General features: G+C 35.6%; 1 protein-coding gene and 1 long non-coding RNA gene across 10 annotated transcripts in view; both read left to right on the forward strand.

The window, feature by feature from the left end:
• Nucleotides 1-8,953, forward strand: part of LOC110742463 — a 29,713-nt gene extending 20,760 nt beyond the window's left edge. Inside the window, exon 2 of the long non-coding RNA XR_002520197.2 lies at nt 755-8,953. This is a non-coding gene — a long non-coding RNA (uncharacterized LOC110742463). The remainder of the gene's footprint in view (nt 1-754) is intronic.
• Nucleotides 1-20,733, forward strand: part of RBMS3 (RNA binding motif single stranded interacting protein 3) — a 1,467,317-nt gene that overhangs the window by 840,021 nt on the left and 606,563 nt on the right. The window lies entirely within an intron of this gene.

The following is a 20,733-nucleotide window of genomic DNA, read 5'->3' on the forward strand; positions in this document are numbered from 1 at the left end:
ACATAGGTGGGAACTTCTGAATGAAGATGAGGGATTGGAATCTGCCTTCTTTTCAAATACTGCTTATAAGTAAAACCAAACTTAATTTAATTTTATTTAAACTTTGTGACACAGGTAGCTTCCCTTTGCAGAAAAACTTTAGTGCTTAGGTTTGTAGCATTTTCAGTGTTCAGACAGCTGCTACAATTCTTTACTATCTTGTAGTCATGGCTATGATGATGATTTTTTTTTTAAACCTGAAAAGGGGGAATTGCTTCGAATTAGAGAAAGACAGCTTTGAACAAGTTGCACAAGAGTAAAGCATTTTACACATCAAGAACGTTAGTGAAGCTGCCTATACTGTAATTTAGATAACAGCGCAGATACCAAGCTGGTGTGTGTTAGTTGTTGAGACATGTGGGTGATTGCCACTTTCAGTGTTCTTTATTTTATGCCACAGTGTTGACTTTTTACATTGACAGTGATGAACAAAATCCCTTGGTAATATATTGAAGACTAGGCTTGTGGATACATGCCTGAAAAAGTAGTAAATGCTGTGGCCTTCAAATCATAAGAGGCTCCTATGTAGGAAACATTATTCTAATAAAGAAAAAACTTATCTGGAGTATCTTTAACCAAGAATTCAAGGTAGTACTGAATACTCCAAGAAAACCGTGATATAAGACAAATGCAAAAAAAGCTCAATTGCCCACTTTAGAAATCAGTCCAAATATTTTAAGGGATTGTATCTTATTTGTTTTTGTATTCCCTGCAGATTTTGTGTGCAATAAACATTTCTTGAATGAACAGATTAAGCAGCGATGTAGGTTTTTACAACACCAGAAATCAAAGATGTGAGTAAAATTATCTAGTAGTTATGAAATGTACTTTGACTTCCTTTATTTTCTAATAATGATGGCAATGAGTTAGCTGTATCAATCTTTACAGAGATATCTTAGAAATATTTCTCTATTTGTTTAAAATGTATTCTTGATTCGAAGTATCACTGGTCAAAGATCTGGTGATTTTGATTCTGTGTAGTCCGTCTTGACTCCAAAATGTAGCATTTTATTGATATAGGACTGGTATTAAATTTTACATTTTTCAAGGGGAGGAAAGATGTTCTGTACAATGTTTGCATTCTGTGGCACAAAACTACATCATATAATATTGAAGCTGGATTGATAAGAATTCAAATTGAGGGCTAGGATGATAAACTGGAGTTTATTGATACAAAATAACTCAGCAGTTCTAAACAGTAAGAGACAAAAAGCACAGTGATCATATATAATAGTTATCTTCTGTTTATACTTTATTTACTGAGCACTTAACTTGTGTGAGACCCTGCAACAACTGAAAAAAAAGAAAGTATAAGAAGATGGTAGAATAATTTAAGGTAAAACAGTACACAAGAGGCAGTGCTGAGCTTCTGGTTATAAATAAATCAGATAAGATCTGTTCTCAAGCCAAATAAAAAAGTAACAAAGTTAGAAATAAAAAACAAACATAAAAAAGTATTCATCCTCTACCTTCCTATAGTTAATCAAGAATTGAGCATATATTGAATATATTTTCTTAGCAAGAAAAATTCTTGATCACACCTAAGCTAAGGTTCAGGCGGAGAGGTCAAAAGGGAAAAACCTGTATGTAATGTAGATGGATGTATTTCTTGGTTTCATTTAAGGTGCTTGTTTAGCTCAAACATGAGAACCACCTTATGCCACTTTAAGTTGAACAAAGTTGTGGAGTGTACAAACCAGATTTGGCTTTAGGACGAGTTAGAGTCACTTGCATAGCTAACTTTGCCGTCTTTCTATCAACCAGGGAAGATGAGCTGGAGAAAAGCCAATCTAGAACATGTAAGAACAGCATCTCCAACTTTAGGCCCAGTCACAAGGCAGATCAGACTGGAAGAAGCAACGGGATTTTTAAAAGGACATCCCAGGGCTTTTGAACTGTTGGAATCTCTGGAAAGATGATAGTGAAGTAGATGGAACAATAAATTGCAATTAAAGTTGGAGAACAAAACAATATTTTTCCTTCTTTTCTGTCATTACTAAAAAGTGATTGCAGACATGAGATTAAAGATTTCTATTAATAAAAAAGAAATTCTTTGCTCCTGCTTCTCATCTGTGAAAATAATAAAGGAGCCAACATATTTTTAAAAGTATACAAATCCATCCCCAAGACAGACCGTGATATGTAGTTCCGAAACTGCCCCGTGATTTTTCTTTTCCCATATGAAACTTTTGATAATAGAAATCTGAATGACTCTGTTATGATATCAACATTCTTCTCAAGTGGATTATGTAGTATCATCGTAGATTGGATGAGAACATGAATATGCTGTAGAGACACCAGTATCCTGGGCCCAAGAGGGCTGATTTTGAGCAGTGCTCCTCAGACTATCGAAGATGAAAATCGAATTTTCATTTTCAACCTCTTGCAGGCTAAAATGAAATCAGACACTTGGATGACATTATGATATAAAACCAGCTTAAAAGTTTTTGAGTCCTTACTCTCAATTTCTATCATTGATCTTATTGCAGCCTGTTAACAGTTTGCTGAGTGGCACCAACCCGTGAACCACACTGAGAACACTGATTTAGGTTTCTGGCTCTGCTATTTGTTTTTGGGACAGTGCTTTACCCTTCTTTTCCCCATTTATAAAATGAAGTGGGAACACATGAAATGATTGCTGAAATCTAATGATTCTGTTTTTATTTTGATACTATTTTCTTTTCGCTGGTTAAGAGACATACGTTATAGGTGCAGCTTATTATCTAAATGGTCTTTGTGAGGTACAACTTATATAATTGAGTGAAGAGCATGTTTTAGCTGAGAGTTTATAGGCTATATTTCTGCAGCATTTTCACTTAATTGCAACACTTTTCAGAGTAGTGAGCTCTTTTTTTTCCACCAAGCTACTTTGAGGAAAAATATTACCTCCTGGATAGGTCCGGACTCTCCAGTGAAACCCCTTACCACTGTGCCCTAGGTAGGATAATGATGATGGTTAGCAGGTCGGCCTTGAGTGATAAATCTTCAATTTGCCTTATTAACAGAGATATGAGTGTTGGGTTACAAATAGGTCAGTTCTGAAGATGGCAAAGTACCTGCAAGCTGAATACATTGGTTTCCTCTTCTCTCCCAATACCTCTGGTGAAAAAGGACATACCAAAAATATAGCAACAAATATGTGACTATGACAATTGACAAATATAGTCTCGCATGGGAATTTAACTGTGGAAAGATTATAAAGCCAGACTGCTCTTTAACCCTTTCTGAATTATAATGAATGGTAATAAAACTAGGAATGGAAGAAAACATTTATCTAGAGTTAAAAGCCACAATAACCATGGATAAATACTGTGCTTGTCACTTCTTGCCTAGGGCTTATATTTAGAATGTGTTTTACTTCCAGGACCCAACCCAAGTTTTCATAGATTTTAAAAAGTTCTTCTCAAAAGAGAGTTAGATATTAACAGGTAGGTCAGGTGTTGTTCATGAATAAGTTATTTGGAAACTTTTATGTTCTCTCTCAGAATCCAAGAGAATCAAAACTTTCTCTGAGAAAACAGATACTGCACATAGTTTAACCATGTTTACACTTTTGAATGCTAACTTCCAGACTTTGTCTATAATCCTGTGCCCATGTTAAAAAAAAATCACAAAAAATTTATTTGCCAGGTCATACTTTTAAGAATTCTTTATTTTGTGTGCCTCTGCGAAGAGAAAATGGTTTTTTTTATTACTACTTCTGAATTCATAAATATTCTTGCCCATATATTATTATTTTGTGGCAAATCAGGGTACATTATTTTCATAGCAGATATCATTGATTGCTGTCATGCTGTAATGCCATTTGCCACATATGTGGCTGTAATGTATCTTTGGTAAGGTGGGAAGGAGAGAATATGTACTAATCAGGTGAATGGATCACACACACACTTACAAACTTGCTTAACTGCATTTTGCTCCCTCAATCTGTAAATTTTATCGCCATTGTTAAGCTACCTGTTTCATTTCTCACCTACAACATGGGGGAAATTCAGCCATTTCGTCTATGTTTGCAGTTATTCTAAGGTGAACTTAGTGATCTAGGGATTGATTTAGAAAATGTATTTGATTGTTTTGGTTGTATGATGTGCCACTATCTGGGAAAGGTGGAGAGGCTATGCAACTTTTGAATGTATTTGCTATCTCTTAAGAGGTATATTGGGTTGGATAGATTGAAACAGTACTTGAATGTCCTCACAAAAATTCCAACTAAACCCACACATGATTTTTCCCCTGCTGCATATCCTAATTGTTACATATTAAAGAACTAACATAATTTCTGGACTGTCTTCCAGAGAGATGCAAATAAACACCCAGACTATGTTTAACAAACCTTAAAGTTATACTGTCAGTCATTGTGATGTTTGCCTAGAGGCAAATTAAAGTAGGTGTCTTCGGTGCAATTCTGAAGAAGACATTCATTCAGCATCGAGATCTGCTCTTGATGTGTTAAACAGTTGTGGCTCACAGTTATGCTATCTCCAAATTCATTCTATTGAGACTGACCTTAAGATAATGTAAAAAAGCAATTAGTTGTAAACAGTAGGAGTGCCATCAGTGTGAAAGAAACAAATTACATGGTGGGGTGATATTTTTAGTGATTTTTATGGAGATTATTAAAAATGAAATCTGTACTAAAAGCTATGACTGTAATTTTAAAAACTGACACAGAGCAATTCATTTATTTCAAACTGCTACAACTCCCTAAATGACAAACCAAGCCCCTTTCTATGTCTGGCTGAAAGGTGGTCTGGCTCATTAAACCACATCACAACTCCCCTGAAAAATCAAGCCAAACAGTTTTTACACATGATTTGTTAAGTTCTACTCCTTTGCCTTGTCATTCAATATTTCAGCAAATATTTATAGCACACATGTCATGAGCCAGGACTGGGCTTGACGTTGAAACTGTTTTTTGTAATCCTAAGCTAAACCCTGAACTGTGTTAAAAAATACAGGTTTATATGCTCATACAGACACACAAACATACATTTATAGTTTAATAATTTTTTTCATTAAACTAATTTTTTAGTTTTTGTTGACTACTTTCAGTTAGAAATACCAAAATATCATTCTGTTCCTTTGAAATTGTTAAGTAGTAAAACAATAATTAAAATAGGCAGATTTTTTAAATTTGAAAATCACATTTGCTGTCTGCATCACAGTCATGTACCTATATCCAGGTTTCTTTTGCCAAGGAAGAAATGACCTTAATCTTGTGAATGAGATTACTATTTCAATCTCATATTCATGAAAATTAGATGCATGCTGATCTCCTTACAGGTGGGTCTCCAGGTTGAAGTCCTGACTTGATGCAGAAGCTATGCAATACATTTTGTAGGCTCAATGTACATTCCAGTCCAGTTCAGTGATAAACTTAAGAGTCATACAAATGATAACAATGACCAACAGTTACTGCACACTTGCTCACTGCCGGGAACTGTTCTAAAGTGATTTACCATCTGCTCAGTTTACTCGATTATCACATCTGCCTAAGAAGGTTGATACTATCATTATTGTCAGTTTTCAGACATGGAAACTGAGGCACAGAAAAGTTAAATAACTTCTCCCAAGGTCACCTGACTAGCGACTGAGGTGTACGTAGACGACCTTGGCAGTCAGTTTCAGAGTCCCCATTTCTTACCACTGCATTCTGTAGCTGAACATTAAGAGTGATCTGTCTTATCAATCTACTCGTGATAATTTGGTTAAAATATACATAGTCAAAAATCTTAGTCAAGGCAGTTACACTATGCTTATAATTTGATTAAAATATGCATATTATATAATAAATGCAATGTGATTAAATTATGTAGAGTCAAATAACCTTAATATGGAAAGCTGTTTTCAGGGCCAGGCCATTTAGTCAGATACTTAAATGTTTCTATATCTTTCTCCCTCTTCCCTCTAACAGATGATTGAGTTAGGCTTGAGCAGTGCACTTGCTTCTGTGGCTGAAATGGTACACATTTCTGCCCTGTTAGCACAGTCTATTTTACAGTCAATGCAAATGATTATCCCCAAAGCTTATCTGCATAAATCAATATCATGAAGTTATGCTGTTGGAATATTTTTGTTGCATAAATATTCTAACTTGACTAATAATAGAATTCACACTATTAATGAAAATAAAATTCGTTAATAAATATTAATACCCTTAAGAGACATTATGGAACTCAGAGGAGAGCAGTCCTAATTTACTCAATTTTCAAAGTCATTGGAAATTAGGAAAATTATGTAAATAAAATGTTTCCGTTTAATGTGCATCAGAATCACAGATCTCTTTTGACTTTTTATTAAGCACTTAATCTGTCTGTGCCTCAATTTCCTCATCTGTAAAATATTTGTAACAGTGTATGACATACCATAAGCACTATAAAACTGATAGTTTAGGAAAAAAAAATCTCTTAAGTGTCAAGAAAAATTACGACCTATTCTTTGTACTTAATTGTTGCAGAACAGACATTTGATAATGGTCTTTAAATTACCCTGTACTTTTAGGGGGCTTATATGTCATAGGCACAGACTTCTAACTCTCTAATGTCATTATGATACACTATTTTTTTATATGTATTTTCTTTCTAAATCATAAAATGAGTTTACAGCAGCAGACCCCAGCTTTTCTGAGAAGTATCCACACCATTATATTGTGTAATCACTGTACCAAATAATTTTTTTTGTCAGAATATATACAATACAGAGTTGAAGAATCTATATCAAAATGATCAGTTGTGATGAGTCTGAGCTAGAAGGCTTTTTCACAAAGCCTGTTTTGTTTTCTGGTGAATTTATATTAGACCATGACTGCCCACTTAAAATTCCTTTCTTTTAAGGATGCCATGTTGCGTAGTCTGCTGTTGCAGTCAGGATACTTGCACCCTTTATTTTAATCTTAGTATAGAATGCAATAGACTATCAGTTGGAAGGAACCTCTGAGACCATCTAGTTCAACTTGCTCATAATATAGATGAGAAAACAGCCTCTGTCAGTTTCAATGTCACACAGCAAGTTAGTTTTCCATTAGAATCTCAGAAATAAGTTTCATTTTATAAAATGTCAGTTATTTTCTGTATAACAAGTAGAAATAGATAACAAAATAGCTAAAAACAATAACAATTTATTTTTTCTAATGATTCTTTTCACTGACATAGCAGGCCTCTGCTCCACATGGTACCAATTGGGGTTACTCAAGTCATTGAAGAGTTTGGCTGGGACACCTCAGTTGGCAGTTGGGGCACCTCAGTACTTCTCTACCTGGACTCTTTTTTCATATATTTTCTCATCCTCCAGAGTCTCTCCATGTGGCTTCCCTCTCTAGGAGGATATTCTGGGCCTGAAATGACATATGTTTTAGCCCTAACTCAACAGTCTTCCTTGCAGTAAGTACAATTTATTGTCCCCAAAGCTTGTCTGAGTAAATCGACATCAGGAAATTATCTTGTTGGGATTATTTCCTTACAGTATAGTGGATGGGTTCCAAAAGGCTGAGTAGCTGGGTTCTCAACTACTTAGTTATTCTCTTGGGAGCATCCCAAGATAATAAGCTCCAATGTGTGGAAGTGCTTATCCAACCACTGCTTGTATCATACTTGTGACTATCTTTTGGTTGCAGCAAATCTATGGCTAAACCCAGAACTAATGTGAGGGTACACTGGACTGGGGTGTGAATTATGGATGATGTGGTTCATTTGAAGCATCAGTGTGCCTGCCTACCAAAATGGCAGAGAATTTATGTGGTCAAGGTCAAGGAGCAAGTTGCAGTGTGTAACACATAATGTAATGTTACTTAAATTAATTGATTATTTTTTTCATTACTTCAATATACTGTGCACTGTTGTGGGTCTGTTATTCGATTGTGGTCAAGTTGAAACTTTTCAGAATTTGATGAGCCCTGGGAATGTTCACATTGGTTTTGGCTGCCACCGTTTCTTTCTTTAGATAGTGAGATTGTACTAGAGCCAGGCAGCTCCCAACATTTCAACATACAAATTTTTGACCATAAGACTAGAAAATATACAACATATTTAATAAAAAGTGAAGGCATGGGAATACTATTTTGGATACATTTCACTAATAAAATGAGCAAGACTTCAGTATTAGCCTTTTATTGGAATTGAAATTATTCTCACTTGAACCCACACTAAACTGCCTGCAGCCTGTAACTTAGAAGGAGAAATCAAAGTGCCGCCACTGAACTGCTGGCCTTCTAACAAATATCACCTATTAGCATTCACAATAAAGGCAAGCCTGAATCAGCCATGAAACTATACCCTATATAAGGTTTCTTTTAGCTTCTCCCAAGTCTTGACACACACCTGTGTCACTGACAGCTAGTATGCAAATTGCCGAAAAGCTCCATTAGGCTAGTCTAGGCAAGGGAAGCCCATCTGTTAGTTCTGTGACACTTTCCCTCCTAGATCCTCATGTGGGAATATGTCCTTGAGACACGCAGATGGATGCATTTGCGCCAGTGTCTGGTACCACCAACCTTGGGGGAAGTTGTCACTTCTACTTGTTTTATTGCCTTTAATATTTGATGTCCTCTTCCTTCAGATGCCAAAGAATAAAATTTTAAATCTAAAACTTCAAAGAGTGGTGAAGGTTTTTAAATTCTCAATAGAAAGGACGTATTACGTTTTAAGCACAAGAAAATGGGACATGATGAGCCCTCTGTTTAAAAATTATTGTATTCACTGGGTGTTTTTCAAAACTGTGTGTGTGGTCTGGTGTTGACAGGAGAGAACATACAATTTCAAATTAGCCAGTGCTTGTCAGCTGTTGCTGATAGCTGTTGGAAGGTTTTGGGAAAGACAGGGGCCCAGTGATATTTTAGCAAGCTTGCCTATTAAGGACATTTGCTGGAAATGACTTCATGATTCCTATCCCTTTCTTCTTATTAAAAAAAAAAAAAAAAGCAACACAACTACATGTAAGCAATTGGAAAAGGAAATTCAACCACGTTTTTCTGGTGGTTTTATGAGTAGACTCAAGTCTCTTGCCCATCTCAGGTTGAAATCCCCAGAGAAAAGTTAGAAGTAGCAACAACAGAATCAGAAGAGCAGCTACCCCTTGGATAACTGATATCTGTTCATCATAAACAGGCTCCTTTCATTTCATTCATCTGACCTAGCAGAAAGATCTACTCATATTTCATTCTAACTGAAGGTAAGATGGCATAAAAGTAATGGTAATCTCACCTCCTGGGTAAAGAAAACATTACAAATCAGAAGATCGTTTTTAGAAACGTACAATAACTTGTAATCTGGAATCAGAAAGATAGATATTTCTTCTTTTGACAAATCCTCATATAGCAAACAACATACAAAGACATATGACATGTTTAAGACAGGACAGAAATGATGCTTTTGATCATTTTGGCCCTAAAATGTTTCATGATTTTATCAGATTAGTGCCTGTTTTCCGTTTTTCAGGAAATGGCCCAAAAGACATACTGTTTTTATTGACAGGACTTCCAAACTAGTTATTATTTGCTAATAATGTTGTGTTAAAAGTCTGAGCAGAGTGTCTTGCCAGAGAGAGAGAGAGAAGAGAAAAAAAAACTTTTATGCCCAACGGTGTTTGGATGAGCAAGATAATTACACCCTTGTCCACAGCAGATGCTCTGTTCTTCACTTTGGCAGTTTCCCTGTTCAGTGTGCAAATAATTTTCTCTACTAAAGTTGGTAGCTATTTGCTACAAATATATTTCTCTTCCAGAAAAGAATGGATCTTTTCCATCACCACTCATAAATAGCAACTGAATTGACTGGAGTTTTTATTGTTTCAAACACATACACAAAAAACTGATGTGAAGCAGAAAGAAACTCTTACGAATGCCTCATGTCTGTCAATGGATGTGAATAAAATAAGTTATTTACTAAAATAGTTGAAAAACGACATTGTAACAATGATTTGAACTTATTTAAATCAAGATTTGTGAAAAAGTCAATGTTGATAGTCAAATATTTTTAAAATTGAAATGTGCATTTAGTCAGTTTATAATAGAAAAACACTTATTTACATGTATTGCAAAAATCTTATGAGCTCTCTTAGCCCTCTATTTCTGTAACAGGCAAAATTCACTTTGTACATATATAGTGAGACCAAAAATAAGGAGCTCATATTCCTCACAGTTTTGACAATCATGTATGACTATGCTTGAAATGAGTGGGTGTATTCTCCCTGGCCAATCATGAGCACATACATTTCCATAAACCACTGTGCATGCTTTTCGGGTAGCCCAGGTGCTGTGGTTGTGTCTGTAAGCAATATGCTGGCAGGTGTTTTGGCAGAGAACTGCCGAAGGGGAAGGATGGAGAAAATATTTTTATTATAGCTCCCTTTTTTGTTCTTACCACAGCCCCAGAAGCACAAAGGCAAGTGGAACCACTCCTCAAGTTGCCATGTTTTCATAGATACATAAGGCAACATATACTTATCTAAATAAAACTAATAATATAATTGGGGGTTAGGCTGATGAATTATCCCTGAGTCTCCCAAGAATAACAATTGTTGACTGGACTTTTATGGTAAAATTCACCTTCCAGCAAAAGATTAATTAAGTGCCAACGGAAAGATTTTGTTCCAAGAGCGTATATGTAAGTGCCGACAATCAGAGGTGTGGCTGACTGCGTGGTCCCTCCTCAACTCTTCAGCACGCCAGGGTTAGAAATATCTACTGAAGGACAAAATGTTTATCACCAGCAGGGACGTGAGAAAAAATGTCTCCTAGAACCTTAAGCAGGGAGGAGATAAATCTGTCTACGATAAAGGTTTCTCAGAGGAGGTGAAATTTGAATCCTGCCTTCAGGATGAATAGGCTTGGCTTCTGGGGAACCAGGAGGAAGGCATTTAATGTAGAACAACAGCAGGAATCAGGAGGCAGTAGACGGCTCATTTTCAAATGGCTTTTTTAGAGCATGCTCAAATAGTATTATTAGGTTAGATGGCACTGAAAAGAGAAGATGGCCCTGTTTGGACATAAATATTATTTCTCTTCTCACATAAGAAAAAGAGTTGCAGCAGAAAGCCAGATGCAGTGGCTCACACCTGTAATCCCAGCACTTTGGGAGCCCGAGGCAGCCTGATCACGAGGTCAGGAATTCAAGATCAGCCTGGCCAATATGGTGAAACCCTGTCTCTATTAAAAACACAAAAAATTAGCTGGATGTGGTGCTGGGCACCTGTAATCCCAGCTACTCCGGAGGCTGAGGCAAGAGAATTGCTTGAAACCAGATGCAGAAGTTGCAGTGAGTCGAGATCGTACCACTGAACTCCAGCCTGGGCAACAAGAGTGAAACTCCATCACATACATACATACATACATACATACATACATACATGTATACATACATGCATGCATGCATGCATACATACATATATGCATGCATACATGCATACATACATACACACATACATAGAGTTGCAGTGGAAAAGCCAGGAGAAATGCAGTATAGTTTTGATAAGAATACCAGATAATGATGTATATGTATATACTAAGAAGAATTTAATAACTCAAATATTTGGAAACATAATCCTAGTTTTATTTAATAGTTACACTGGTGTTACAAGAGAATATTGAACATGGTAGGATAAACAATGGTGTAGTAGGATTCTAGGTACATCCAGGGTTAAGTAAGATTAGAAATAACTTTCGTTCACATAAGACTTCGGAGGTAATTTTTCTCTTAGATCCTCAGTGCTGGATTTCCATTTCTGTTTCTAGGTGAAGAGAACTGAATTGTGCAAGGGCCGTCCACAGAACTTAATCACTGCTTAAAATGTTGTATCAAAGTTATAAATAACTGAGTAGATCCTGTATGAAATTGGGAACTTCCTTTTCCATAAAATAATAAATGCCTGCATCAGGGACATGTTCCTTATTCTCTTTTTGTTCCTTTTACTTAACCTTCTCCCTTACTGGCTGCTATTCTATCCTCCCTTCTCTAATTACACAGAGACACATCTACACTTCCACCCTCTTTCTCCTTTCAGAATGTGCTTAAACACACTTAGTAAAAACAATCCATTTTGGGATATCATTTTCTCCTTGTGCAGGAGTCTTTTAAGGTTTTAGGAGGAAGCATTATTGACAGGTAACTTGTGTCCATTTCTAATCACTTTTGAATCAACCCTGCAGTTTCTATGTTTATTCTTATGCCTGCTCACATTCGATAATGAAGCTTGTGCAAACTCAGAAACCAAAAAAGTCTCGAACTGCAATCAAATAAAGGGGAGCTACCTGGTTAACAAGCTTTACAAAACATTTGTTGGAAAATATATCTATCCCATGAGATAGGCCACAAAGGACCATCCACTTTCTCCATTAACATGTGGATAGCTGTCTGCTTCTTACTGCATTTTCATTCTCTAAAAATAACTACCATGGTCTTTTAGTGAAAATAAGTGAGTTAGAACCAAAAACAAAGGCACAACATTCTTCTCCAAATAATTTACTCAGAAATGCTCTTTGGTGAAAAATAGTTTCTAGCATCTTCCATTTTCTTGCTATTTATCCATACTTCAAATTACTTCATTCATTAGTTCTGACAAAAGATTGTATTTGTATCATTGCTTGACAAATGTGTTACATGTTTCAGTCTTAAAATATTCCACTCTGAGCTCAGTGCTGCATACTTGGGAGATAATGTTAAATCAGCCTCGCGACACACTGCTGTCATCATGCCAAATAACTCAGGGAAAAATGATCAGGGTATAAAGAGATCAATAAGGCAAGAAAATCTGTGCTTTCAAAAGTAAGGCAAAATATGAGAAAGACTATCAGTCAAGCATCGAGGCATAAATAAAGCAAGAATATGCCATGTTTAGGGCACCGTGGTGCTACAGTGAGCCATTATCCCATGAGTAGTAAATTTCTCTTACGTTTGTCTAACTCCTTTAATATAGGTCATTCTAAAATATAGCCATAAGATTCACTGGCACATTGATCAGCCTAGCATTGCTCTTTTTTCTCCCCTAATAGAATAAAATAAGGATATGGCTGATAAATGCTGAGAAGGACAATTCTCAGACTATTTAGATGTGAGTGGCCACACTGGAGTGTTCTCCCTGTGTAAGAAAGATTTATATAACTCACATCTTTGTAAATATAAATTATGCAAATACATTTCTGCCCATCGAGATGATATTATTCAACAGGGGCCTCATAAGTGTCCAGTTCTGTTGGATTTTTAGGCAGAAAACAAGCAAACTGTAGAAACCGGCAATTTGGAAATTAAATCTTTTATTGAGTAATAGGTACTCAGGCGTGCATCAGGAAGCAATCGTTTTTCTTTTTCAGGAAAGAGCATTATATTATTACAAATTTGCAACAATAAATGGAATAGCTTGCAGGCACAAGACAGTAAATTTTATGAACATTTGAAAATATAAATTTATTTTTGTGTGCTAATGGTCGAGACTGTGAAACTGGCCCAGAGCCCTTGAATGTCAGTCTCAGGAAGGTGATCTGTAGACAGTGAAGAGAATTTCAGGATTGCTTTTATTAACATGGGGATGAAGTGTGAAAATTAATTTTTGTTGTGGGAAGATAAACCTTTAAGGCTGCATGTGGGATAGATTAGAGTACTTGGAGCTTGGGAACAGGAAATACAATTTGGAGACAGTTACCTTAATCCATATGTGAAGTGAAGTGCTCCAAATAGACATAGTAGAATGGATGGAAAAGACAGATGTGGGAGACACAGAGAATGCAGCATAGGCAGGACTTGGGGCCTGGATGAGACTCAGTCATGACAATGAAAAAAATTTTTAAAGATGTATCCAGATGTTAAATTATCAGTATCCTATATATCTGTGGAAAATGATTGCTAAGTTCAAGTGAATATTCAAGGCATAATGTAGGATGAAATTTTCATGCCATGATACAACACTCGGAAGTACCCTTCATCATGCAGAGCCGTCAGGAAAAGTGTCCAGAAAAGAACATGAAAGGGCATGGGCTAAAAGCACATTGTAGACAGAAAGAACAAGTGGAAACGCATAGGAAAAGCATGACCTCTGACTCATTCCTGCAGATTATTTAGAGTTAAACATCTGTTGCTTTCAACTTTCGTGGTGTTCTCCCTATTTACCTTAAGTCATTTAGCTCTATCACAGGAGATACTTACATCTGAAAATGGGCGATCACCTCTTGGTATGACAGAGAGGTAGAATTTTCAGATCACCTCTTGGTATGTGGGAGAGGTGGAGAGATGGAGGTGTGGCTGGAAAGGTGGGATAGTGCAGGTTTACTTAGAAGCTGATAAAATTTAGGCTTTAGGGTCCCTCCTTTTTCCCAACCTCTTCTATAATCTTATATCTAATCCTGTATAACCATTTTGTATTCTACTCAAAAATGGTCAATGGCCATCCAAAGTGTATAAAACTTAGATCCCACAAGATCCACATTCTTTCATTAACTAGCAATGTGTTTACATGCTTACATGGATTTGGAAAATTTGTAAAAGAAATACGTTTTAATCCCAACTGGTCCTTGTCTGTTTTCACACTAGTTTCCCTATTTGTATATATTTTTTTTCTTTCAGTGGTGGCAGGTATTTTGGGATTTAGCTAAGGGTAAGTTGGGTGGGAGATGCATTTATTTTGGATTCAATGGGATCTATGTTTGTATTATTGCTAGCTGTTTTGTGGTCTGAATGGTTTCCAAGAATACTCATACTCCTCACTGTACCAGTGTCTTGGGCATTGTGGCAGGAACATGCTGGGCCAACTCAAGGTTCTATTGTGTTAGGAATGTGGCCTCTGGTGCCCAACACTGGAAAGATGTGGGAAGTAGAAGAAAAAATCTGAAGCCAGAAGCCAACTCTATGCAAAATGCATCCACAATGTTGTGCTCAAATTTACTATCCTAACCTTCCTCCCACTCTTACCTTATAACAACTTAAAAGCTGTTACCATTTATGAGTTGTGAAGCTGAAGAAAATATTTCTGAACTATCACTAGAAAAAAAAAATGCCTATCAGTCATTAGAGGACAGGCAGAATCATCTGTCTCTAGATAGTTCTCTCTAGAGAAAATAGTATGAAATTACTGTCATAGAAAGAGACAATCAAAAGGTTTGCAGCAAAAAAATGAGAAGGGATTATTTCTGAAGTGTGTCAGGGAATTAATATTATTTTCTACATTTTTTTATTTTCATGTTGTTCATCAGCTTTTTAATATTGGTGATGCGTTGAAATTTCATTTCTATTCTAAACAAATACTCATTTTTTAAGTACTTTTATATTTATAAATTTTATTCTTTTTTTTTTAATGGGTCTCCAACATTGTATAAACTTAAGGCACAACAAGACCTGAGTTTGTCCCTGGGTTCAGGGGACACCTTAATTTTCATAATCAAGTATGTAAATTTAACCTCTGGCTCATCCATGGAATCCATGTAGAGTTAAATACCTGTTGCTTTCAACTTTCATGGTGTTCTCCCTTTTTATCTTCAGCTAGCTCTACCCAATAATATCTTAATTCTGTAATTATTATAACTTGGGAATATCCTATGGGTTTATATTAAGTGGAATATATTAGTATCCCTTAGTATGCTATACCCTAATTCCAGTTAAAAAGAATGTCCCCCTTTCTGCATGGTATAGTATTTGAGAAATATATTTAAGCAGACTTTTAAAACTGTTTCAAAACAGAGATATGTGGTTCAAAAACAAAACAACAATGGAATATATACCAAAGTCGGGAGTATCTGAACATGTAATATTATTCCATTTAGAAAAGTTTGAGAATTTAAACTAGTTTCATTTCAGAAAAGTATTTTCAGAAGTTACACAATCCTGTGAAATAAAGTATGTAATCAGAAGTGTATAATCTGACAAGGAAAGGAATTGTCTATCATTTATCAATACTCTATTGCTTTTTAGTAAAACAAATGTAATAATTATTTTTACTCCATTTCATAATGGAACACATAACATGTGTTCTTGACTAACAGGAACTTCAATCACTGGAATTTAAGCTTGTATAATCGGCAAAATTATAATGTCAGTGATTATTTTTCTAGTTTTCCCCCTTTGTGTCTTCAATCAAAAATAATTTATATCATGAGGCAGGGCTGAGATATTGATTGGTCACTAGAACTAGTATATCAGCTACAAACATAACTTTCACTTTCTTTCCATTCATAAACAAGTGATTATTTGACCTACTAGGATGTGATAAGTAGTTCAAAGTAAATGGAACACACTAGGTCATGCCTTTCTCAGTCTTCTAATCAAGAAGAAAGTAAGTGCTGAATATACTTCTTTTTTGTTACAATCTGTGTCATTGCACAAAATCGTAAGTTGGGTCCAGGATAGAAACTGGTGGCCAAAATTAGAGGTGTGTCTATTTGTCTCTCTTTCTGAAATGGCTAACATATGACATTAACTGACTTTGTCAGAAGCCTCAGTGCTAAATGAAATTAATGACCAGTGGGATCCAAATAAATAAAAGGAAATGTGCCTTTGCACATAGCATAGCCAGATTCAGGATGAATAGACAGTCAATGTTGCAGAATATTGTAATACTCCAGAAAGTGCTTCTTGGCCAATGGTGGGTGTGATAGAATCTCACTCTTCTGCATGACTAAATCAGGAGGATTTAGGCATTAAAAAAGAGCTCTGTCTCTGTGATGTAGTGTATCCTTTGAGAATCTTTGCTTTCCTCTGCTGAAATAAGGACATAACTCTAGAGGGTGCCTGTTTTCATTGGGTGAAAAATATTCCTTTGCTAAAAAAAGTCTTACATATGAGTCTACTGATGGACCTTAATTCATCTGAGTAAAAGTCACCATGCTAATAGCAAAAGTCTATGTTGTTAGTCCTTTTCTCATTTTATTTTTATCTGTATTGTTACTAAAGTAGTTTTCTCCAATTAACTGTAAACCACAAGGAAAAGCAGTCAAACTGATTACATTTATTATATTTGAGAACTCCAGTTATAAACTAGACCATTCTATCATTGTATTCATTGTGATACTAAAAACTGTCACTCTGGGTAGTAAAATGTGTTTTCCATTATTATAAAGAATATAGTTTACAGTGAAATAACTGGACATTTTCACAAGAATTAGCATTGGATGCAGGTGCCATTTTTCTGTACTCTATGCTTGATCTTAGCCAAAAGGCCAAGAAGCAATCTGCTATACTCGTAATACAGGTAAGTATAGACCATATTTCAGTATTCTAAGTTTATCTATTTATCTTTTCTTTTCTTTCTATGCTGTGCTGTGTGCAGAGAACTCTGTATTAACCCCATCTGTATAAACTGTTCTACTTTCATTACCTTAGGACTTTAAGCAGTAATTGTCACTGGATATATTTTAATCTTTAAAATATTTTCTCATAATAACATTTATTATTATAATATCATTGAATTTATCTGATGAATTCTAATTATCTGTTCTATTTTACACATGTTATAGTGTAGGTTAAACTTTTATCAGTTATCTGAGAATTATAAATCATTGGTCTCCGTTATATCATCATAACTTTTCTCTAATTAGATCTCTTCTTCAAGTCAAAATTCTGGATGGAAATTCTTAATGCCAGTAGCCTTAGGAAGTTGATCTATAGATAAAAATATTTTCTCTACTTATAAAACTATCATTATAGTGATATAATACATAGTAATATGGTAATATAATGAGCTGTAATTCTAGGCTGCTTCACTGCAGTGTACACACTTTGTAAACTTAGGCAGATCAATTATCCATTATTCGCCAAAGTGTTGGGTTCCATATGATGTTGGCTATAGTAGAAGGGGAGAGCGATACATATGTAAGTTTGTGTATAGATTAATATATAAATCTTGCTTATTAAAATTTTGAATTTCACAAGCTATTATTAAGACCCATTTCCAGAATTTACGGAATACTTACATCACTACCAACATGATTTTAAGAAGGCAGTTTGTATCATTACTATTGTAGTTCCTGCTGTAATTTTTGCTTTGACGATAGATGCTGTCTCAGTTTAGCTTCTTACATTTGGTGTCTCTGTTTTCATTCTGCTTAAGATGTAGTCAGTTTTATGGCATTATTGGTCTGCCCTCTGAGAGCTTAAAGTAGACCCTGAGCATTTGTAAAGCAAGAAATGATGTTAGTAAAGATATATTAATTGTGGCGAGTTCTCTGTTGGCTGGTAAATAAGGACGTTCTCTTTGAGTTCCACCTTTCTTCGAGAAATTTTCATGTTTCCTGTACTATTCCTCTGTTATATCGTGGAAACTTATTAACTCAGCCTGTGCATTCTGCCCACATATTCTCTCATGGTGCCTTCTGGTCCTAGTAGCTGAGCCAGTGTCATCAATAAATCTTCTTTCCCCCAAGATATTCCTAGTTGCTTCTTTACTATTCGTTCTTGTAATTCCATTCATCTGTGTATATCATTTAGGATGTTGGGCAGTTGCATAGCATTTCACCTAAGGTCACATCCTGATGGGATTTGGTGGGATCCTAGAGCTGGCTAGGACCACTTGTAAGAGCTGATTGTTTTTATTTATTTATTTATTTATTTATTTATTATTATTATACTTTAAGTTGTAGGGTACATGTGCATAACATGCAGGTTTGTTACATATGTATACTTGTGCCATGTTAGTCTGCTGCACCCGTCAACATCACACACCGGGGCCTATCATGGGGAGGGGGGAGGGGGGAGGGATTGCATTGGGAGTTATACCTGATGTAAATGACGAGTTGAAGAGCTGATTGTTATCCCGGAAATGACGTGACTTGGTTGTTAGACTGCTTAAAGGTAAAAATCAGCCGTGTACTTACGTAAAAAAAAAAAAAAAAAAAAAAAAAAAAAAAAAAAAAAAAAAAAAAAAAAAAGCATAGCTATAAATCAGGGCTTTTTCCCTGTTTTTTTTTTCTCTCAGAGTTTCAGAATAGTTGCACACCACTAATTGTGAATAGTTTTCTGTTTTGATTCCCCACTCCATGCAATTTGCTTTTTAGTGCATAGAGCAAGCACTGAGGCTTCTTTAGGGGAAGCAAATAAATTATCACTCCTGGAACACTTTTTATTTTAGTGATTGTACTTTAGAAAAGGCTGTTATCTGCCGGGCACGGTGGCTCACGCCTGTAATCCCAGCACTTTGGGAGGCCGAGGCGGGTGGATCATGAGGTCAGGAGATCGAGACCATCCTGGTTAACATGGTGAAACCCTGTCTCTACTAAAAATACAAAATGAAAAAAAAAAAAAAAATTAGCCGGACGTGGTGGTGGGCACCTCTAGTCCCAGCTACTCGGGAGGCTGAGGCAGGAGAATGGCGTGAACCCAGGAGGCGGAGCTTGCAGTGAGCCAAGATCCCACCACTGCACTACAGCCTGGGCGAGAGAGCGAGACTCCATCTCAAAAGTAAAAAGAAAAAAAAAAAAAAAAAAAAAGGAAAGAAAAAGAAAAGGCTGTTATCACTATTTGCCAAGTTTTACATAGTATTCTTCAACCAAAGCAAAAACAAAACAAAAGCATCCTCTGAATATTGAAGATGTGTAGAAAGTACTGTGGAATGTATAAATGTATTACTATCCCATTCTTATGCTATGGACTATTTGCTTCAGCTACCCTAGAGCATCTATCTTACAACTTGTTAGAAATTAAGTAGATAATTAAACTGAAAAAAACAATTTAAGCCATTGTTTACCCACAAAATATTCTTGCAGGGGAACAATTTTTTTAAATCTAATTATTTTTAGTGTTAGGAGCCATGAAATTAGTATAGTTTGTTTCCTGTGTATAAAACTCCTTTTAATTAAGTGCATGGATATTTAGTAGTTGGTGTGTTACTTAACCTATAAGTTTTTTCCACTGACAGTAACATGTGTCTTATTTTATTTAGTACTTTTACAATTTTTAGATATTTCTCAGAATCTATGTATTCTAAGAATGACTTCCCTTATCAAAGTTTTTATTTATCTTAAAAAATTCTTCTAAGAGTTTTGTCATCAGCTTATCTGAGAGCTTTCTAGCTACTATCAGTAGCTACTCTTAGTAGCTAGAATAATACTAACTAAACCTAATGTCACATTAAAGAAGGACATTCTTTAACTTACAATCTAGATAATTTCATTTTGACAAGCATCAATGGATTTTTTACTTTGTATCATGAGATTTTAAACCAGGCAAGCCAGAGTTGGCTAGATCAGTCAACAAACCAATATACCTGTTCACCAAAAGAACATTACTATTTATGAAAACATTGGATATTATAAAACTGCTTTAGGATTTATGTGATAATAGCTAGCACCTATAGAATGCTGTGTGCCAGGTTTTATTCTCAGTGCTTTACACACAGTCACTCATTTGAAATGTTTAACAGTGTTCCGAGGTAGTTATTATTTCAATTTTTTCAGATGAGGAGACTGAGACAAAAGAGGTGGCAATAGAGGTAAAGCAATATTTGAGCCTGGGTTGTGTGTCTTCAGGATCTATGTTCTTAGTCACTACACAATGACAATAATGTTCCTTTCTTCTTCCAAGCCTATAAAGAGTATACCAGTGAAGGGCAAATGCCCTTTAACTGCCAATCTCTGAAGCTCAAGTACTTCTTTAAAAACGGACAATAGCAATTTGGAGAAGAAAAAGCAGGACTATCTTATCACTGGGGATAGTTCCTTCTCTTATGTAGAATATCACCAGGCAAAAAAAAAAAAAAAGAATCTCCAGTAATAATCACACAAAAAAG

Source organism: Papio anubis, chromosome 2 (assembly GCF_008728515.1).
Source record: "Papio anubis isolate 15944 chromosome 2, Panubis1.0, whole genome shotgun sequence".
NCBI lineage: Eukaryota > Metazoa > Chordata > Mammalia > Primates > Cercopithecidae > Papio > Papio anubis.